This window comes from Mesoplodon mirus (assembly GCF_964341445.2).
Source record: "Mesoplodon mirus genome assembly, chromosome: 1".
NCBI lineage: Eukaryota > Metazoa > Chordata > Mammalia > Artiodactyla > Ziphiidae > Mesoplodon > Mesoplodon mirus.
In genome coordinates, this window is record NC_138976.1 from 224,062,487 (window position 1) to 224,086,230 (window position 23,744).

Below are 23,744 nucleotides of genomic sequence, written 5' to 3' on the forward strand. Positions count from 1 at the left end.
TTTATTTTTTTAGCCAAATCTCTGGTCTCCCCTAAAACCCCCTGTGCAGTCCATTGAGTCTCGAATGCCTTTCTATGTGATGACCCTTTTCCATTTTCTTAATTTCCACAAGATGGTCACTTGTCAGGTCAAGATGAAAATGTCTCCATGTGGAAGGCTGCGTTCATCTTGCTTCTAACCACGTATGTGTCCATTTAGTACTTGGGAGAATTTCTTGTCACCCTCTCTTCCACCAGGCTTCCTTTCGTTCGTGTATGACCTTTGTCTAGGTGGCAGTGACATTTGCATTGGGAAGAGCGGAAGAGTTTGTATTCACCTCATAGGGAACATTCAGGGAGGGTGGATTTGGGGCGGGCCATCTGGGGAAATTTCAGGAATATGATGACACTAGGAGCTTGGAGTGAGAACTACAAGTGGGCTGTCAGGAATGCATGGGAACTGCTTCCTAGCCTTCCTTTCTTTTGGCTGAATAACTCGTGATTGGCAAACGTGTCCTTTGGCTAGGCCTTACCTTAATAGCTTTGCAGTAGAAATGTGCAGAGGTGACCTCAGGATGGAGAAGGGCCTGTAGGCACAGGATCAACATCCGGCCTTGCTTTCCCACATGGAAAAAATGAGCTGGATTCCCAAGCAAATAGTATGTGCTTTATTCCTGGTGCCAATACAGAGGGCTTCAGTGACCCACACAAACATCTGGAAACAGGTGTACCCGCTGAATGGCAAATAGCTCTCCAATTGCTATTAATGCATTGGTAACTGGACTGAAATTTCATCCCTGTTCTTTTTCTTCCATGTAGGCCTTTTTTTTTTTTTTTGTGGTACCCAGGCCTCTCCCTGCTGTGGCCTCTCCCGTTGCAGAGCATAGGCTCTGGACGCGCAGGCCCAGCGGCCATGGCTCACGGGTCTAGCCGCTCCATGGCATGTGGGATCCTTCCAGACCGGGGCACGAAACCGTGTCCCCTGCATCAGCAGGCGGACTCTCCACCACTGCGCCACCAGGGAAGCCCCATGTAGGACATTTTAACTTTACCTAGTAATGAAGCGGCTGCAAACACAATGCCACCACCAACAACCAACTTTTACATTTGGGAAGTAAACTTCATATTATAAAATGTTTTCATATATATAATCTATTTTTTTTCTTCATATTTAATTCTGAGAAGACTGAGGCTCAGAGAGATTAAGTGCCTGTCCCAGGGTCAGGCTACTTAGTTAATGGTAGAACTAGGTCTAGCACTCAACTAGTTTATTCACTTACTCGTCATATTATTTATTGTAGCAGGAGACAAACAGAAAAAATACCTCCCTTCAAGGAACTTACACTCTAGTAGGGTAGGACAGAAAATAAGATAAATAGGTAAAATATTTGTTGTGGGATGTCAGATTGTGATAAGTGCTGTTGATTAAAATAAAGCAGGGGAGGAGAAGAGGAAATGCCTGGTTGGGGGTGGGGTGAGGGTTTGCAATTTAAAATGAGACAGGGAGGCATCCATGAAATGGTAATTTTTAAGCAAAGACTTAAAAGAGGCGGCAGGAGGTTACTATACAGAGATCTGTGGGGAAAAACATTCTAGGCAGAAGGACTACAAGTGCAAAGGCCCTGAGGCAGGGGTGTGCCTGGCATGAGGCCTGTATGCTGGAGTGTAACAAGCAAGGAGGGAGCAGTAGTAGCTGAGGCCTGAGATGAAGAGGGAGTTAAATCATGAAGGGCCTTTGGTAACTGTGGGGACTTTGACTCTGACTTTGCATGCCAAGGGGAGCCTTTACAGGATTTGGGGCAGAGTAACGTTATATGACCTATTTTTGAAAAGAATCACTTTTGCTGCTATGTTGAAGATAGAACGTTTGGGATGGTGAGAAAAAAAGCAGGGACGCCATTTAGGAGAGTATTGCCTCCTAGCCTAGTACTTCTGGCTTGAACACACACTGTCTTTAATTAATAATAGTAATAATAATAATGATAAAGCTTAACTTGCACTTGTGTATCTTTCTTAAATGCTATATCTTTATACTTTTAGAATATTTTCTATCCCCATATATTAAGCATTTAAATGGTCCTTTAACATGATACATTAGCTAAAAACATACAAATCCTTTGTAGAGAGTATTTAGATATTATTATTGCTCTACTTATAGATCAGTATTACTTGCATTTTTAGATGGAATGGATTGAATTAAACCATTCAGAATCATGTTGAATGTGTGCATTGGATTCCATTCAAATGGGTTGTTCCACAGTACACTGAACAGTTTAGAAGCACTTCAAATTGTACTTCTGGTATATGCAAAGTGTGCAAGGGAGCACAGGTCAACGGATTGTGGTGATGTGATTTAAAATGTGAAGTCAATGCTTAAGATAAGACTGAAAACTTATCAACGAAATAAATCAGCATTTACATAGATCTCTTAACTCTTCCAGCTCCCAGAACTCTTGGGATGGAATGTCAGATATTTGTTATCAGCTGAATTTGGCTTTAAATTGTAAGTCAGCAGATTTCTGAAATTGACTAAGTTTCTGAACCTCCAGCTGACGATAATTTTATCTCTAGACAAAACATTTTTAAAAAATTCAGTTGTCTGAAGGGACTGGAGAGCACCCAAATGCTGGGTCTCTGGGCAGCACCTGGAGGGAACACAGTTCTTGCAATAAGGGAAACAAACTTGGTAAGCACCACATTTAACCAGCCTTTTCCCTGAGGGCACTTCCTAGTTCACAGTTGCTTACTTAAAAGAGAGAGAGGGCTTCCCTGGTGGCGCAGTGGTTGAGAGTCCGCCTGCCGATGCAGGGGACACGGGTTCGTGCCCCGGTCCGGGAGGATCCCACCTGCCGCGGAGCGGCTGGGCCCGTGAGCCATGGCCGCTGAGCCTGTGCGTCCGGAGCCTGTGCTCCGCAACGGGAGAGGCCACAACGGTGAGAGGCCTGCGTACCGCAAAAAACAACAACGGCAACAACAGAAAGAGCGCAAATAGGAAGTGGCTAGCTTACTAGGCGGAAGAAGCAGAGGTTGAGTCTAAGGGCCACTAGAGTAGCTGTAAATCAATGGGAAACATTCTGTAAGGAAGGAGCAATAGAGCGGGGGAGCCCCACACTCTCTGTACCAAGTCCCCTCAAATCTGTGGCTGCCTCTGCATGTACAGGGTGAGATTCCAAGGAAACCTTGGAGAAAGCAACTGCTAAAAGGTTGAGATTTCAGCAGTTGCTTGGTTCTATGAGAAAGCTGGTGTTCAGGTCCTACTAAGTTAGAGAGAATTGTAAAAACTTTAGGCTTTTCCTTGGAACTCTAGGAAGGCCATGTCTTAGGAGTAAACCCAGGATAAAGGGTTACATCTTAGGGCTAAGGGGAAAAAGCAAAATAAACCCATTCTTGTAAAATCTAACACTAAGCTTCCACAGGATCAAGATGACCCAGATTTAATTGCTTGCCAGGAAAAAAGTCAACATTTTTTGGAGAAAAGTTACAAAATTTAGCACATATCATCCACAGTGTTTAATATGCAATAAAATTATCAGACATGAAGAAACAAAAGAAAAAGATTAATAGTTAAAGAAAAAAAGTCAATAGACGCAGGCCCAGAGAAGAGTCAGATGTTGAAATTAGCAGACAAGGACTTAAAACAGATATTATAAATATGTTAAACAATTTACAGGAAAAGATGGACAGAATGGGGTAGTAGAGTAATATCAGCAGAGAAATGTAAACTATAAAAAAAGAAATAGAACTTCTAGGACTGAAAACTATAGGATCTGAATTTTTTTTTTTTAAAAAAAGCTGTTATTGGATGATCTTAACAGAAAGGACCTTACATTAGAAAAGGGATCAGTGAACTTGAAGACAAGTCAATAGAAATTATTCAAACAGAAGGACAGGGAGAAAAAATATTTTTTTAAAAAATGAAGAGAGCCTTGGTGATTATGAGACAATGTCAGTTGGTCTGATATATGTGTAGTTGGAGTATCAGAAGGAGCCCAGAGAGAGATACTGGGGCAGAAATATATATTTGAGGAAATAATAATTTTAAATTTGACGAAATGTCATTGGGAGGTAATCAAGATGAATACCAAATATGGAGGGTCAAAGGCAGGGCTCAAATCAGGACCAAGGAATAAAGAGTTTTGAGTGGGCATAAAGATTAAATAAACATAGATGACTGTACAACAGGGAAGGTCCATTTTGACCAAAGACCACCCGTTTCCACTTCCCACTCCCAACTCCTTTTAGAAGGCATTGTTCCTTCTCCTCGGGTTCCATGGTGACAATGTGTTGAGACGGACTTAGACTTAAGTTCAAACCCTAGTTCTGCGTCTCACTAGCAAATCATTACAATCTGCATCCTGGGATCATCATTTATTAAACGAGAATAGCGATAACTTTCTCACAAGGCAGGTCTCAGTGGGATAGACCATGTACATTTTATGGGGTCGTGCTGGCCATATAGTCGGCAGTCAACAGATAGTCATTTCTTTCTTCTGCTAAACCTTTTCTCATTGTGGTTAGCTGGCATCACTACCCACCCGGTTAGCCGGGTTGAGGAAATTATAGTTTATCGTAAGAGCAACAAGAACCATAGAGATGACAGGGCCATGGTTGGATTTTAGAGAGATCACTCAGGCTTCAGTGAGAAGAATGGATTAGAATGATGTGCAATAAGGTTTGAAAAGACCAAATTGGAGGCTATTGCGCACACCCCCTCTTTATATCCTTCCCAAACAGCTGTATTATCTCCTTTTCTGTCACAAGAGACGCTGCTTTGCCCATTAAAACCATAGCCTCAGTCATTACCAGCAAAAATAAAAACTGGTTCCCCTTTCCTCAAGGGCAGGGATGCTCTTCAAAGGGTGAGGGATGATGGTGGCCTGGACCAGAGTGAAAGCAATGAGCATGAAGCCCAGTGGACAGATCCAAGAGTCCCCCTGCTGACCTGTCATCGTCTTTCTATCATCTTTCTAGGGGATTGGATTACATCCCTGACAGAGATGCTTCTCAAATTATAGATATGACCACATCATTCCTTTGCTGGGAAATCTTTGTTGTAGAAGGGTAATCTCCACTCCTTAGTTTAGCATTTAAGGCCTTGTAGAACCAATTTCTGATCTATTCAACCAGCCTTTTTTTTTTTTTTTTTGTTAAATATAACTTCTCACCCAGCCTGTGGGGGGCCTCATCCTAGTTTTCTTCCCACACTTGCACACCTTCAGCTGAAACCCTGCTCATCTTGGAAGCCTCAGTGACTTTTCCTCAGTCTTTCCCCACAACTCCTCTCTGTCTCTAGGTTCATCAGATAAGATTGTCACCTTGCATTATGAGTAGATATTGAATTGGTTATCTCTCACTGTCTGCCTGCTTTTCGATGATGGGGACTGTGTCTTATTATCTTTGGGTTACCAGGGCCGAGTCTCAAATATAGGCCCTTAGTATAAATATTTGTTAGATGAATCAATGGCTACTACTCTGCACACCTGTAGTGGAAGTGGGAGAAACTTTTTAATATTCTGATACTTAATTTACACAGAGTTGAGTAAGAGATGTAGAGAGAGACTTTCAGAGGAAGTCTCAGGGGACTTGTGAAAGCTTTTGAGGGATTTAGCAGTCAATGGCCCAGTACATTTCATAGAGGGTGGTTTTTCTCCTCAGTGGTGTACATGTGTCACCAGCCCAGTTTTCTGGATACCTGCTGGATGAATGACATTCAGGAGGCTCCGAGAGGAGGTGGACGGGACGGAGGTGCTAGGCAAAAGGAACTAATGTTTATTGACTGTCTGTTGGATGCCAGGAAGTGCTGAAAGGAAGATATTTTCAAGGCAGAAAAAATGGTTGAGACATAGGAAAGTGAAAGAGGAAGCAGTATATCCATGCCAGAAAGAAAAAAATGTAAATGACAGTGGGGCATGCCAGAGGAAAGATGGAAGTTTCCAAATTCCTCAGATTCACTGGACCAGTAGCCTAGGGTGTAGTCTATGATGCCATTAGGATTGCCTTGTTGTGTCTGGACCCTGTGGATCTTGCCATGAGATTTGGTGTAAGCTAGTGGCCGAGGTTCACAGCTTCTGCTACAACAAGTCTTCTGGTAACACAAAAGCCTTGTTTTTCACTAACTGCCCTCCCAGCTGTACCATACCATTCCTTCTTGATGAAATGGAATGATCCAGGCTGACCTTAGTTTCCCTGTGTTTTTCTGCTTCTCTGGAAAGGTAAGAAGAAGGTCATATTGTACATTGTGGTTGCAGATTATTTGGGGGACCTTTCAGGAAAACTTCTTCATCTGGGATTTCTTTTCTGCCTCCACATGTCCTACATTTTCTCTTAGGAGTCAGCTGGAACTGAAGGCATTCTGCTGTGTTAATCAACACCCACTGGCAAATGTCATGGTCATTTGTTCACTGAAATTCCGTCAACCTCTTACCCAATGTAGAAGGGAAAACAAAATTGCAAGTACCTAGAGAAGGCAGGGCCCATGAACAGATACATGTAGGAGATAGAGAAATACTAAAGGATGCTTCCTAGGAAAACTGAATGCTATTTTTTTTTCTTAAGGCTTTCTTTTCTTTGCCCCAGGTGAGCTGTTGAACGTATTTGTCAGGCCCTGATAAAATGCACAGCTCACTCTAAGCCGGCTTTGTCTTCAGCCTCATGTTCATGTCCTCAGGAGGAGTTTGCTCCTCCTGCATTGAGGTGCTGCTGTCTATCGGTCATCAATTATCCTCTAGTCCAGCTAGCAACCACTTGCTTTCCAGCAGCTACGAGAACCGTGCTGCTTCCAGTGAGCTGGTTTGGTGAAACCTGGGCTTTCACAGTGCTGGCAGGGCCATGGTCATCCTGTCCAGGGAACCCACAGCTTCATTAGCCCATACTTGGGGAGCGGTGTGGCTCCACTGTCCTTGAAGGGTCCAGACACACTGGAGTCCAGACACACATAGTGAGTGGATTCAGAAATATGTGTAGTGAGCAAATGAAGAGGCTTGTAATCAGCTTACAAGAGCTGTCTTCAGATGATCAAAGGGTTGACAGGTTGTCATGAGGAAGAGGGGCTATGCATGTCCTGTGTGACCTTGAGGGAGAGGATCAGAGCGGAGGAGGGAAAACTCTAGGGTTTTGGCTCAATGTAGGAAAGAGCTTCCCAACCATCACTAGATCTGCAGAGGTGTGGACTGGACCGCTTCAAGGTTGAGGGCAGTTCAGCCATTTGCCATGATGCTTTAATACTAGCAGGGCATTTAAGCTAGATGAGAGGTCAGGTCCCTTACAATCTTGGAATTCTGGTTCTTGAATCCTCTTGGTGAATAAAGACCCACTACTCTTCAGAGGCTATTCCTAGGGTAGAGGGTGAAACACAACAATATGTATAAAGAACTTGGAGCTGCATTAGTCACAGTACAGAGGCCTAGTGGAGCATATGTGTCTCTATGGGCATGTTTTAAATTTGGGAAGAGACTGCGAACAGTACTTAATAAAATTAAGGCAGCATTAGGAATTGATGTGGACAGAAGGTAATTGTCACTAAACACTGAAAACATCAATCGGATTCTGATTGCTGTATGGTTTCTTTTCTAGCAGAAGATATTTAAAAATTTTGTAGTTTTCAAGTAAGTTGTGATAAGGAAAGCATCTTGTTGAATTATTTAATATGATGTAGGCTTGCTAAAAAGCCAAGCTAACATAGGAAGTGTATTGTGACTTCATTTACATTTCTACCTCCTGTATTCATCTTCTTTGGGAGAGTCATAGTGTCTTAGAGCTGAAAATTATCTTCAAATCGCCCTTCTCCTGCCCTCTTCTCTGCTGGACAGCTGACCAGCAGTGATTCACCCCAAGCCACACACAGCCAGCGTCTGTGAATGTGTGTCTGTGACCAGGGACAGGCCGCCTCTTGGCTGTCTCAGGCCTTCTGAGTTGCCTTTCTAGAACTTAGCCGAGCACAGTCCCCATGTCTGCCCAGGTTCCACCTTCTGATAAAGGGCTCACACCAGTCCGATTGTGGCTGGAATTTGCGTTTCAGTTTCTTGCCCTGGTGGGAGCTCTCATCTGGACCAGATGTGACATCATCAGAGTCATAACATCTGGATGTCATACCCGTGCTTTTAAAGAGGACAAGGAGCCACAGAAAGGAGTGCCTTGGGAATGTGTTGGGAGTCGTGCACTGTGCCTTTGCTGTTGACTCTCCGCATACTTCATTTATATACAGTAAAATCCCATTGCAGAAAAGGTAATTCCAGCAGAGTGCTCCATAAAATCATGCTGTTTTCACGAGATCCACACGAACTGCCTCTTATTTACCAGGTGCCACTGAATTCTCTAGAATGGATAAAGTGATGCAACAGAATCCCCCTTCAATCCTACATCTGTAATCAGGAGGCTCTTAACTCAGGCTGCTCCACAGCGTCCCATGCAGACCAGCTTCTGAAATTGTTGCTAGGGGTACAGCATGGCACAGTGGAAAGAACATGGGCTTTGAGTCCCAGGCATGCCTGAGTCAGAATCCTAGGTCTGTCTTGGTTCCGTGTCTTTGGGCAAGTGACCTAACCTCTCTGAATCTCCATGTTCTGATCCTTCAAGTGGGGCTAATGCCATCTTCCTGGTAGGGTTATTGAGAGATTCCATGTGCACACAGATACTCGTACAATGTGTGGCTCCCAGCCACACTTGAAAAATGTAAACTCCTTTGTACCTTTCCCTTCCCTTTCTTTCTTTTTCTTCTTATAATGTAAAGGATACCAGGTTATGTACTGTTTGTAGGAAAAATTTTATTTGCTCACCAATGACAGTCACAAAGTCACATTTAAAGTTGAGGAGAAGAAGAAAAGAGGAAAACAGATTTCAATTCTTCTTCTTATTCTCTCCAGAGAGCCCTCAGACCATTCAATGACCAAGCTGGTTGTTAGAAGTAACTTAGTTCTACTCATTTTTTCAGATGATTAAGACATCCCTCTGAGCGGTCAAGAGGCACATAACTCGCAGTACGTTCTTTGTGGGTCTGGAATGACAGAGTTGGCTGGTGACATTAGGCAGGAAGGAGGCAGTGAGAAGGCAGGAATGTGAAGGGCCGTTAAGCTCTGAAAAAAGTGATGGGCTGAGAAGTAGCTGTTAGAGAAGGGATGTCTGAGTTGAGTGGTGGTAACCAGAGAGTTATATGCTCAGGAAATGGGGAGACTGGCTCAGAGAGATTCTGAGAGTTCTGGCAGAATCCAGAGAGGCTGTATATGAGACCACGAGGCTCTCTGTTTCATTTGAGGATGGAGGGGAGGGCTCTCGGGTTCTCCCACAGGACAGTGTGACGTCTCAGAGACCAAGGGTGACAGGAGAAGCAGCTCTGACCTTGGGTGGACTGAGAGAGGGAGTGCTGAGTGTGTGCATGTGTATGTTGGGAGGGGGAAGGTGGGGCAAGCAGGGAAAGTGAGAGAAGAGAATGGAAATGAACACTTATTGAGTACCTACTGTATGCTTGACGCTTTTTCTGTTATTCATGAAATCCTTTCAGTGACTCTGTGATTAGTAATATTTCTATTCCTAGTTTATAGATGAGGAAACTAAGACTTAAAGAGTATAGGGCTACAGCATGAGAATCTCGCAAATATTTTATAATAATGTAAATGGATTATAATCTTTAAAAATGGTGAATCACTGTATTGTACACCTATAACCTATATAATATTGTACATCAACTATATGTCGATTAAAAAGAAAAAGAAAAGACAAAAGAGTATCAGGAGCTTCCCTGAGGCTGAATAGGTAGTAAGTGTTTGAGCGTATAGGCCTGGCTCAAACTGACCGCTTTTGGTGCTTCTGAACCCATGTCTCCAACAGCTCAGGAATTTGGCAGAGCAAAGAGACAAGTGAAATGAGAACTTTTTTTTTTCTTTGCTCAGCACTACATTTTCCCTCCATATAATCACTGGGTTTCCACTTCCGAAGCCTCAAGGAAGATCTGAACTCTCCATAAACTGGCACTGTGGTTTCTAGGAGTGCCTCCATTATAAAGTCCACCATAATTATAAAAGATGGTCCATTAAATTTTCGAAGAATTCCAGTTCAATTCATTCGACACCAGCCCCGCCCCCTGCCCCATGCCGCCTAATACGGCAAGGTGCCATGATAGGCGATAGAAGGAAAAACGGGTCCAGAGAGGCAGGCCCTGTGTTCTTAGTTCATGGTGCAGGGAGCCAGCAGTCATCCCATCAGGCAGACCATGTAAATGGCTGAGTGCAGAGGCTTGGACACGCCTTGGGGTTCCAAGAAGAGACACCTTATGTCTGAATGGCATTCTGGAAAGACTTAGGGAGAAGGTGATACCTGAAGTTACTCAGGGCGGGTCGGCAGGGTTTCCAAAGGTGGAGGTGGGTGGAAGATGCACAGCGTGAGCGGGTAACGTGACGACCAGTGAGGGTGGGATGGCACAGAGTATTCTGGTTGGACTGAGGAGAGGGTATAGATGTTAGAACTTTAGTAACCACCTTAATCGTGTTGGTTATAACACACGCGCATTAGAGAAAATTTGGAAAATATATAAGAACACAAAAGGGAGCAACCAGAGGCAACTATTATTCTAATATTTTATTGCATTTCCTTCCAGACCAGGTATCTATCAATCTGTGTAAACATTTTTTAAAAACTTCTTTTTGATTATGACAATTGGAATACATACTTCTTGCAGAAATTTGGAAAATACTGAAGACTATAAAGAAGAAAATAAAAGTCACCTGTAATCTTACTCAGAGTTAATAACCACTATTAACATTTTGTTGTATTCCCCTTGAGTCTGTTTGTCAAAGTGTAAACAGACTAAACAAAACATGTACATATTCTCCGTATAGTCTAATATTTTGCTTTTTCCCCCTTAACATTATTTTGGATATTTTTACATGTAATCAAATAATCTTAGAAAAGTGGATACATAGCACTCTTCTCCAAATTATGGGTGGACCATCATTTATTAAATACTTTCTCTACTTTTGAATATTTAGGTTGTTTTAAATTTTTTATTATTATAAATAATGCTGTTAAAATATTTCCGGAAAATCAATATTTGCCAATTGAAAAATTTTTCCTACAGCTGCTTCATAGGAGTGGAATCATAGGATTAAAAGGTGTTATTAATGCTTAAGACTCTTGCATGTTACCTACTCACGGTTTTAAAGAAGACAAGGGACACGTTGGAAAGTGTCTGTGACGGAAATTGACCTGAAAGCAATGGGTGTGGGAGTGAGGAAGCAAAGCTGAGGTGGGCGGACAGTTGAAGAGGCAGCAAGTGGCCGGAACTAGGGTGGTGATGGGAAAGGGAGGAGAATATGAGGGACAAATAACAGGACATCAGGAGGCTGTTGAGGCTGAGACAAATGAAAGGGAAGAAAAATGGTGATTCTCCCCTTTCCTATTAAGGGTCTGGGAAAATTCCAGTGTAATTAAAACAGAGACATCAGAAGAAGATGCTGGCTTGGTTGGTTAATTAGGTATTAGATGTTTTGAATTCAAGGCGTCAGGGAGCCTTCCAGGTGGAGATACCCAGCAGGGAGTTGGAAATGCGTCTTTCTGAAGCTTTCTTAGGTGGATGGATGGTCAGGGGTTAGACCTATGGGTTAAGAGCCATTTCCAAATAGAGGATATGTGGTTTGAACTATATAGAAAAAGGCTGCTTTAAATGCAGAAAAAGGAAAGTGTGCCTTACAGCAAGTTAAAACGGGCAAAGTGACTTTGTGAGCTTGAGCTGTCAAACTGCAAAGGAGTTGGGGAGGAGGGGGGAGTGGGGAGTATGCGATCTCAGAAGTGGGGTGGCTGTGTCACACTGCTGTCCTGTCTACCTTTCTGGGATCCTAGTCGTGGAGGTAACCCTGGAAATGACTGCGAACGTGGCTGTGTTCTGAGTAAAGTCTAAAAGTAGGGAAAAGAGCTGGAAGAGAGGGAATATTTGGATAAAATGTGAAAGGAACATGGGTGACTGCACATGTACTGTTGAAAGCCCAGCCTCCTTTTCGGTTTGCAGTCTGACAGGATGGAGCACTCTTCCTAATCTACCTGATGTCTGAAGGCTGTTATTCAGTAACACCCGTCCGCAGGCAGAGCAGGAGAAGGGTGCGTGCTAGTGAGCAGAGCATGGAATATACTAGGGAGCAGAACTTGTTCTAGCCAGTTTATGCAGAGTCCTGAGGCAGGTAAGTAAGACTGCCTTTAAATGTGCCAGAGTTGTAGTGGTCAGCTTCTCATTTATTTTTAGAAAAACAGCATTTCAAAAATCACAGCTCTTGGACTTCCGGGTAAGATGGCGGAAGAGTAAGACGCGGAGATCACCTTCCTCCCCACGGATACACCAGAAATACAGCTACACGTGGAACAACTCCTACAGAACACCTACTGAACGCTGGCAGAAGACCCCAGACCTCCCAAAAGGCTCGCCCCGCACTCCGTGCCCCTCCCTCCCGCCCGGCCTGAGTGAGCCAGAGTCCCCGAAGAGGCTGCTCCTTTAACCCTGTCCTGCCTGAGCGAAGAACAGACGCCCTCCGGCGACCTACACGCAGAGGCGGGGCCAAATCCAAAGCTGAGACCCAGGAGCTGTGAGAACAAAGAAGAGAAAGGGAAACCTCTCCCAGCAGCCTCAGAAGCAGCGGATTAAAGTTCCACAATCAACTTGATGTACCCTGCATCTGTGGAATACATGAATAGACAACACATCATCCCAAATTGAGGAGCCCGGAGTCAGTGCTGTGCCTCTGAGGTGGGAGAGCCAACTTCAGGACACTGGTCCACAAGAGACCTCCCAGCTCCACATAATATCAAACGGCAAAAATCTTCCAGAGATCTCCATCTCAACACCAGCACCCAGCTTCACTCAACGACCAACAAGCTACAGTGCTGGACACCCTAAGCCAAACAACTAGCAAGACAGGAACACAACGCCACCCATTAGCAGAGAGGTGGCCTAAACTCATAAAAAGTCTGCAGACACCCCAAAACACACCACCAGACGTGGACCTGCCCACCAGAAAGACAAGATCCAGCCTCATCCACCAGAACACAGGCACTAGTCCCCTCCTCCAGGAAGCCTACACAACCCACTAAACCAACCTTAGCCACTGGGGACAGACACCAAAAACAACGGGAACTACGAACCTGCAGCCTGCAAAAAGGAGACCCCAAACACAGTAACATAAGCAAAATGAGAAGACAGAAAAACACACAGCAGGAGAAGGAGCAAGATAAAAACCCACCAGATCTAACAAATGAAGAGGTAATAGGCAGTCTACCTGAAAAAGAATTCAGAATAATGATGGTAAAGATGATCCAAGATTCTATTTCCCAGATCCAAAATCTTGGAAATAGAATAGACAAAATGCAAGAAACAGTTAACAAGGACCTAGAAGAACTAAAGATGAATCAAGCATCGATTAAAAACACAATACATGAAATAAAAAATACTCTAGATGGGATCAATAGCAGAATAACTGAGGCAGAAGAACGGATAAGTGAGGTGGAAGATAAAATAGTGGAAATAACTGCTGCAGAGCAAAATAAAGAAAAAAGAATGAAACGAACAGAGGACAGTCTCAGAGACCTCTGGGACAACATTAAACGCACCAACATTCGAATTATAGGGGTTCCAGAAGAAGAAGAGAAAAAGAAAGGGACTGAGAAAATATTTGAAGAGATTATAGTTGAAAACTTCCCTAATATGGGAAAGGAAATAGTTAATCAAGTCCAGGAGGCACAGAGAGTCCCATACAGAATAAATCCAAGGAGAAATACGCCAAGACACATATTAATCAAACTGTCAAAAATTAAACACAAAGAAATCATATTAAAAGCAGCAAGGCAAAAACAACAAATAACACACAAGGGAATCCCCATCAGGATAACAGCTGATCTCTCAGCAGAAACTCTACAAGCCAGAAGGGAGTGGCAGGACATAATTAAAGTGATGAAGGAGAAAAACCTGCAACCAAGATTACTCTACCCAGCAAGGATCTCATTCAGATTTGATGGAGAAATTAAAACGTTTACAGACAAGCAAAAGCTGAGAGAGTTCAGCACCACCAAACCAGCTTTACAACAAATGCTAAAGGAACTTCTCTAGGCAAGAAACACAACAGAAGTAAAAGACCTACAATAACGAACCCAAAACAATTAAGAAAATGGGAACAGGAACATACATATCAATAATTACCTTAAATGTAAATGGACTAAATGCTCCCACCAAAAGACACAGATTGGCTGAATGGATACAAAACAAGACCCATATATATGCTGTCTACAAGAGACCCACTTCAGACCTAGAGACACATATAGACTGAAAGTAAGGGGATGGAAAAAGATATTCCATGCAAATGGAAACCAAAAGAAAGCTGGAGTAGCAATTCTCATATCAGACAAAATAGACTTTAAAATAAAGACTACTAGAAGAGACAAAGAAGGACACTACATAATAATCAAGGGATCGATCCAAGAAGAAGATATAACAATTGTAAATATTTATGCACCCAACATAGGAGCACCTCAATACATAAGGCAAATACTAACAGCCATAAAAGGAGAAATTGACAGTAACACACTCATAGTAGGGGACTTTAACACCCCACTTTCACCAATGGACAGATCATCCAAAATGAAAATAAATAAGGAAACACAAGCTTTAAATGATACATTAAACAAGATGGACTTAATTGATATTTATAGGACATTCCATCCAAAAACAACAGAATACACATTTTTCTCAAGTGCTCATGGAACATTCTCCAGGATAGATCATATCTTGGGTCACAAATCAAGCCTTGGTAAATTTAAGAAAATTGAAATTGTATCAAGTATCTTTTCTGACCACAATGCTATGAGGCTAGATATCAATTACAGGAAAAGATCTGTAAAAAATACAAACACATGGAGGCTAAAGACTACACTACTTAATAACGAAGTGATCACTGCAGAAATCAAAGAGGAAATCAAAACATACCTAGAAACAAATGACAACGGAGACACGACGACCCAAAACCTATGGGATGCAGCAAAAGCAGTTCTAAGAGGGAAGTTTATAGCAATACAATCCCACCTTAAGAAACAGGAAACATCTCGAATAAACAACCTAACCTTGCACCTAAAGCAATTAGAGAAAGAAGAACAAAAACATCCCAAAGTTAGCAGAAGGAAAGAAATCATAAAAATCAGATCAGAAATAAATGAAAAAGAAATGAAGGAAACGATAGCAAAGATCAATAAAACTAAAAGCTGGTTCTTTGAGAAGATAAACAAAATTGATAAACCATTAGCCAGACTCATCAAGAAAAAAAGGGAGAAGACTCAAATCAATAGAATTAGAAATGAAAAAGGAGAAGTAACAACTGACACTGCAGAAATACAAAAGATCATGAGAGATTACTATAAGCAACTCTATGCCAATAAAATGGACAACCTGGAAGAAATGGACAAATTCTTAGAAATGCACAAACTGCCAAGACTGAATCAGGAAGAAATAGAAAATATGAACAGACCAATCACAAGCACTGAAATTGAAACTGTGATAAAAAATCTTCCAACAAACAAAAGCCCAGGACCAGATGGCTTCACAGGCGAATTCTATCAAGCATTTAGAGAAGAGCTAACACCTATCCTTCTCAAACTCTTCCAAAATATAGCAGAGGGAGGAACACTCCCAAACTCATTCTACGAGGCCACCATCACCTTGATACCAAAACCAGACAAGGATGTCACAAAGAAAGAAAACTACAGACCAATATCACTGATGAACATAGATGCAAAAATCCTCAACAAAATACTAGCAAACAGAATCCAACAGCACATTAAAAGGATCATACACCATGATCAAGTGGGGTTTATTCCAGGAATGCAAGGATTCTTCAATATACGCAAATCAATCAACGTGATACACCATATTAACAAACTGAAGGAGAAAAACCATATGATCATCTCAATTGATGCAGAGAAAGCTTTCAACAAAATTCAACACCCATTTATGATAAAAACCCTGCAGAAAGTAGGCATAGAGGGAACTTTCCTCAACATAATAAAGGCCATATATGACAAACCCACAGCCAGCATCATCCTCAATGGTGAAACACTGAAACCATTTCCACTAAGATCAGGAACAAGACAAGGTTGCCCACTCTCACCACTCTTATTCAACATAGTTTTGGAAGTTTTAGCCACAGCAATCAGAGAAGAAAAGGAAATAAAAGGAATCCAAATTGGAAAAGAAGAAGTAAAGCTGTCACTGTTTGCAGATGACATGATACTATACATAGAGAATCCTAAAGATGCTACCAGAAAACTACTAGAGTTAATCAATGAATTTGGTCAAGTTGCAGGATACAAAATTAATGCACAGAAATCTCTGGCATTCCTATATACTAATGATGAAAAATCTGAAAGTGAAATCAAGGAAACACTCCCATTTACCATTGCAACAAAAAGAATAAAATATCTAGGAATAAACCTACCTAAGGAGACAAAAGACCTGTATGCAGAAAATTATAAGACACTGATGAAAGAAATTAAAGATGATACAAATAGATGGAGAGATGTACCATGTTCTTGGATTGGAAGAATCAACATTGTGAAAATGACTCTACTACCCAAAGCAATCTACAGATTCAATGCAATCCCTATCAAACTACCACTGGCATTTTTCACAGAACTAGAACAAAAAATTTCACAATTTGTATGGAAACACAAAAGACCCCGAATAGCCAAAGCAATCTTGAGAACGAAAAATGGAGCTGGAGGAATCAGGCTCCCTGACTTCAGACTATACTACAAAGCTACAGTCATCAAGACAGTATGGTACTGGCACAAAAACAGAAAGATAGATCAATGGAACAGGATAGAAAGCCCAGAGTTAAACCCACGGACATATGGTCACCTTATCTTTGATAAAGGAGGCAGGAATGTACAGTGGAGAAAGGACAGTCTCTTCAATAAGTGGTGCTGGGAAAACTGGATAGGGACATGTAAAAGTATGAGATTAGATCACTCCCTAACACCATACACAAAAATAAGCTCAAAATGGATTAAAGACCTAAATGTAAGGCCAGACACTATCAAACTCTTAGAGGAAAACATAGGCAGAACACTCTATGACATAAATCACAGCAAGATCCTTTTGGACCCACCTCCTAGAGAAATGGAAATAAAGACAAAAATAAACACATGGGACCTAATGAAACTTCAAAGCTTTTGCACAGCAAAGGAAACCATAAACAAGACCAAAAGACAGCCCTCAGAATGGGAGAAAATATTTGCAAATGAAGCAACTGACAAAGGATTAATCTCCAAAATTTATAAGCAGCTCATGCAGCTCAATAACAAAAAAACAAACAACCCAATCCAAAAATGGGCAGAAGACCTAAATAGACATTTCTCCACAGAAGATATACAGACTGCCAACAAACACATGAAAGGATGCTCAACATCTTTACTCATTAGAGAAATGCAAATCAAAACTACAATGAGATATCATCTCACACCAGTCAGAATGGCCATCATCAAAAAATCTAGAAACAATAAATGCTGGAGAGGGTGTGGAAAAAAGGGAACACTCTTGCACTGCTGGTGGGAATGTGAATTGGTACAGCCGCTATGGAGAACGGTATGGAGGTTCCTTAAAAAACTACAAATAGAACTACCATATGACCCAGCAATCCCACTACTGGGCATATACCCCGAGAAAACCATAATTCAAAAAGAGACATGTACCAAAATGTTCATAGCAGCCCTATTTACAATAGCCCGGAGATGGAAACAACCTAAGTGTCCATCATCGGATGAATGGATAAAGAAGATGTGGCACATATATACAATGGAATATTACTCAGCCATAAAAAGAAATGAAATTGAGCTATTTATAATGAGGTGGATAGACCTAGAGTCTGTCATACAGAGTGAAGTAAGTCAGAAAGAGAAAGACAAATACTGTATGCTAACACATATATATGGACTTTAAGAAAAAAAAAATGTCATGAAGAACATAGGGGTAAGACAGGAATAAAGACACAGACCTACTAGAGAATGGACTTGAGGATATGGGGAGGTGGAAGGGCAAGCTGTGACAAAGTGAAAGAGTGGCATGGACATATATACACTACCAAACGTAAGGTAGATAGCTAGTGGGAAGCAGCCGCATAGCACAGGGAGATCAGCTTGGTGCTTTGTGACCGCCTGGAGGGGTGGGATAGGGAGGGTGGGAGGGAGACGCAAAAGGGAGGGGATATGGAAACATATGTATATGTATAACTGATTAAATTTGTTATAAGGCAAAAAATTAAAAAATAAATAAATAAATAAATAAATTAAAAAAAAAATCTATTTAAGTGGAACCTTAAAGCTATTACAGCACCACAGTAAGAGTTTTGAAGAGGAAAAAGCCAACACTTTGTATTAAAGAAGAATAAATCCAGGCTCCCTTATAATTCTAATCGAGTAGAATTAAACTTACTATTAACACAGTAAAAAAAAAAAAAAAAAAAAATCACAGATCTTTACTGACAGGTCAAAAATTGCAGTGTGAATGCAAAGGGCTTTCTGAAAATTTGAAGTTTCTTTAAAGTTCTTTCTGAAGATTTCAGCTGAGTATCATAAATGCTAAGGGAAAATAAACTAATTCCCAAAAGTGTTAAAAAGTCCCATAGCCACAGATAATATTCATGAGAAATGACAGGTAAAAAGTTTGAGTATAAATGCAGGAATCTAAAGGTAACTCTAAATTTTAAAAAATCCAGCAGGAGTTTTGGAAAATTTTTATGAAGTAACAAGTTTTAACGATTGTAGTCTACAGACCGTTAGCATCAGTATAACCTTGGGATAAAATATTCTTTAAAGAACCATTTGGTTATATTCTGTAAAAGACACCTCTTATGCTCCAGGACTCCAAGGTTCACCTGTCTCTTGCAGTAGGCCGTAAAATAAGTCTCAACAGATTTCAAAAGAACACAATGAAGACCATGTTCTCTAAGTACAATGCATCAAAATGGAAAGCTAGTATAAGAAACAGGCCATATATTTGGAAACTAAATTGTACACCCTTAACTAATCCTTGAGTTAAAAGGAAGTAACTTGGAAATTATAAAATATTTAGAAAAGAATCATGAGGAAAGTACTGCATATTTAAATATGTGGGATATATTTAAAGCAAAACTTAGAGGAAAATATATAGCCTTAAATACATTTATCAAAGAACAAGAACACTTGAAAATTAAATAAGCTGAGTATTCATATCAAGAAAGTAGGAAAGGAACAGAATAAAAGTAAACTGTACAACAGGATAACCATAAAGAAAAAGCAGACATAGAAAATGAACCAAAAAAAAAAGAGGATCAGTGAAAGCCAAGATTTGTTCTGTAATGAAAACGTCTAAAAACAGAAATAGAAATAGGAAAACTTGAATAAACCCATAACAATGAGACAGTTTTTCCTCATCCCTGCCTTCTCCTCTCCAAAGACACAAGGTCTAGGTGGTTCAGAAAGTTTATTGTAACTCCAAGGAACAAATAAATTTTTCTAATGCAACATTACATAGAAGAAAAAGAAAAAAGAAAAAAAGAAATGTTAACCAGTCCATTTTATGAGGCCAATATAACCTTGATTCTAATTCTGGACAAGATAGTATAAGGAAATAAAATTATGACGTATTTTCCTTATGAACATAAATGAAAAAAATTGAAATAACATATTAGGAAAAGTAATTCTTCAATATTAAAATGCATTATGAGTAGGTAAAGTTTACTGAAGGATGGTTCAGAAAAATTTATAAAAGTAATATATTACTTTAAGAGATTACAGGATTTGGAAACCCTATGGTCATCTCAAAAGAATGCAAGCATTGTTAAAACTCAAATCTCATTCATGGCAAAAAGCTCTTTCTTTACAACTAGGAATGGAAGGAAACTTTCCTAACCTGAAAAAGAGTATCTGCTGAAAACCTACAGCAAACCTCATCCTTATTGGAGCATTCTCTCTAACATTAGGAAGAGACAGGGCTTCCCACCATCACCCCTGTTATTCAGCATTGTGTGGAAGGTCCTAGCCAATGCAATAAAGTGAGATAAAAGAAGGAGAATAATAATGGGACAGGGAGATATAAAACTGTTAAAATCAGTTAGAATCATCCTTGTCTCTCTGTTTCTCTCAAAGCCTGCTTCCGATCTGTCAGGAAATCCTTTTGGTTCTACAGAACGTATCCCACACCTGATCATGACTTGTGACTTCCCCTGCTCTTTCCAGGTCTGACCCATCAGCATCTCTCACTTGGGCTATAGCAGTAGCTTCCTAAGCATTCCCTGCTTCTGCGGTTAGTCCACTCCAGTCTGTTCTCAACAGAGAACAGCCAGAGTGAACCTTGTAAAACGTGAGTTATGTCATTCCCCTCTCCTGCCCAGAACTCAACCGTGGCTATTCATTTCACTCAGAGTAAAATCCAAAGTCCTCACAGTAGCCCCCAAGGCCCTACACGATCCGGCTTACCTGATCTGTGTCCCACTGCTTCCCCCTGCTCACTCCACCCAAGCCATCCTGGCTTCTTTCCTGCCACTTAAACATAGCAGGCATGTTCTTGGTGCCTTTGTAGTGATGCTTATTCTCTGCCTGGAACACTGCGTACCCCAGATAACTGAATGGGCGACCTCCTTACTGCCTTCAAGTCTTTATTGAAGTCACCATCTCTTTGAGGTCCACCCCAAGACCTTATTTAATATTGCACCTTCCCCAGCACTCCTGATCCCTCTGACTCTGTTCCACTTTTCTTTTCTTTTCTTTTTTTTAATAGCTCTTTACCTCTCTTACTTGCTATATCGTGTGCTTATTTCTTATTTTTAGTGTATATTATTTGTCTTTTGCCACTAGAGTGTAAGCTCTGTAAGAGGTTAGGATCTTTGTTTTGTTCACTCGTGTATTCCATGTGCCGAGAGCACTTCTTGGCACGTGGTAGGCAATGAATAAATATTTGTTGAATACATGAATGAAGAGCAGTGTGTTATTAGTACAGGAACAGACAAATGAATGGAATATAACAGATAGCCCAGAAACAGGATCATTCATAATGATATAGGATAGAGATGACATTAGAGATAAGTAAGGAAGTAATAAATTATTTAATAAATAATAATTTATTTTGGATACTTGGTTATCCATATAGAAAAAAATAAATTGAATTCCTACTATATACCCTACACAAAAAATTATTTCCAGATGGATTAGCAACCTAAAATGAAGATCAAAACTTTAAAAGTTCTGAAAATATAGGATACTATCTTTATGACTTTAATGTGTAGAAAGAGTTCTTATGCATTATATACAAAAAGCACAAATTATAAAGGAAAATATAGAGAAATCTAGCCACAATTAAAATTTAAAATACTTGCATGACAATAGGCATCATAAATGAAGGTGAAAGGCACATCAGATACAAGATGATATATGCAAACATAAAATTGACAAAAGAATTAGTGTTCTGAATATATAAAAACTCCAACAAATCAACAAGAAAAATATAATAAGCTAATAGAAAAATGGACAAAAGCAATTTACAAAAGAGAAAGCATGAATGGCCAGTATACAATATGAAAAGATGCTTAACCTTACTGGTAATTAGCCAAGTATATGTTAAAATCACAATGAGGTAAAATTCTGAAACATCTCATTGGCTAAAATTTATATAACTTGTAACACCAACTGTTTTCAAGGCCCAAGAGAGATCTCCTACACTGCTTGTGGGTCCGTTCCACCTGGCAAGCTCTCTTTGCTCGCTTATCCCTGGACGCAAGGAGCCAGAGTGCCTAGGCAACAGCAGCAGCATATAATTCAGTGGACTCTTGCTGTGTCCCCTGATGAACCTGTACCCTTGTGGGGACCAGGACCTCTAACTCTATCTACAGAGCCAAGAGTTCTAGGACAGGAAGTACAAAGTCTCCCAATGGGTCATTAGGAATCATGGTAAGTGGAGCCAATCCTGTTTTCACCCCTTTTTTCTAATACGTGTATTTTTCTTTTTTGGGACACAGTGCCCCAGTATCTTTGGGGTCATTGATTCACTGCATATTTAGTGTTCCAAAAGATAGCACTGTACCCTCACAGAGAATTGTCCCTGAACTGGTGCTGCAACTGTGCCTCGGGGATGTTCCGGTGCTTAATCAGAACGGCAGCTTCTGGATGGTGTGGTATATAATAAGACAGGTGGAAACTGTAGTCATGGGTTCATTGCTGCATCTTTTGTGCTGGAAACCTGGTCTCCTGGTCTGAAACAGTGTTATATGTAACAGTAGTTGGCTGAGATTCTGAAAGCAGGAAACTGAAACCCACGCTTGGAATATGTCTGTTACTGTGAGAACAAACCACTGGCCCTTTCAGCATGGAAGGAACCCAGCGTTTCCCCTTTGCCATCTAGTGGTTGGTTGTTCCCCTTGAGAAATGGTGCTGTACCAGATGCTTGGAGTTGATATTTGGTGATGGCAACAGTGGATAAAACTTGGTAAGTGGGAGTCCACTGTTGTGCCAATGTTGACTCCATCTCTGCCACCATGGCCACTTTGTTCCTGCGCCCATCATGCCAGTACTGGGGTGGCCAGTGGAACAGGCTGACCAGGCTGACCAACAAACCCAGGTCACTTTGTCAGCTTTGTTGTTTAGTGCCTCTTTCTTGGTGGATGCCCGCCGACTGGCTTTAACAAGTGATGCAGATATCTTCATAGCACATACTCACTCCTATGTCCATCCACATGTTTCTACCTCAGATTTCCTTGTTCCTGCCCTTTCAGTATTTTTGCTTCTGGATTCTCACTAGCCAGCCAAGCCATTTTCTAAAGGCTTGATTTCTAAAGTTGGGCTATTTTCCTTCCACATGAAGTGGGCAACTGGTGCACTGTTTGAAGGTCACCAGTTGGGAGGATTTTCCTTTATCACTATTTATTATGGCCACTCCTGAGTGAGACTACAGTGTGGCTGCTATGAATTTTTGGCTTGCATCTGTACATAGTAAGCCAACCATTTATAAACCAAAATCCAGCCTTTTTCTTGTCCTTCAGCTGGTTGTATAGTATCCCCTTACATCCATAGGTGTGAACTGAGGGAGTGGTTTTGGTGCAACCCTGGTGGACGCTGTGGGAGTCTGGCTACTTATCCCTACAAGACCACCTGGTCCTGCTTCTGTATGATTCCAGACGCACAGCTTCTATCTTGTGATGGATTGCTGTTGCACTCTTTTGACATTATGATTTGGTGGGTCTGACAAGACTTAGATTTTGATGGGCAGTTTTAGCCACATGGTCTCATAGCTGGGCACTCTGCAGTAAGTATCACTAGTACCCAAGTGATGGTCTTGAGGTACCTATTCTCATTTAAAGAAACGAGCCTTCTTGGAGAAATGGCTGATTCCAGACATGGGGTAGGAAATATACAAGCCTGGAATATCCTGTCATACCAGATAGCAAGGAAGCAATAAGACACTATTGAGAGTATTTCAAAAGGGACTCAGGAGACAATTTGAAGAGGCTCTCCCTAGCCAAAGATATGACAGGTAGAGCTTACAAGAGAGGGGTAATTGAAAGGGTGAAACATATCAAATATGTTTAAATAAATGCAGTTATAATGATATTTTAAAAACTAATTGGTCAGACTTCGCTGGTGGCACAGTGGTTAAGAATCTGCCTGCCAGTGTAGGGCACACGGGTTCAAGCCCTGGTCTGGGAAGATCCCACATGCCGTGGAGCAACTAAGCCTGTGTGCTACAACTACTGAACCTGCACTCTAGAACCCATGAGCCAC

At 41.1% G+C, this 23,744-nt stretch overlaps 1 protein-coding gene across 3 annotated transcripts in view; it reads left to right on the forward strand.

Annotated features, from left to right (window-relative positions):
- Positions 1 to 23,744, forward strand: part of MSRA (methionine sulfoxide reductase A) — a 389,937-nt gene that overhangs the window by 159,347 nt on the left and 206,846 nt on the right. The window lies entirely within an intron of this gene.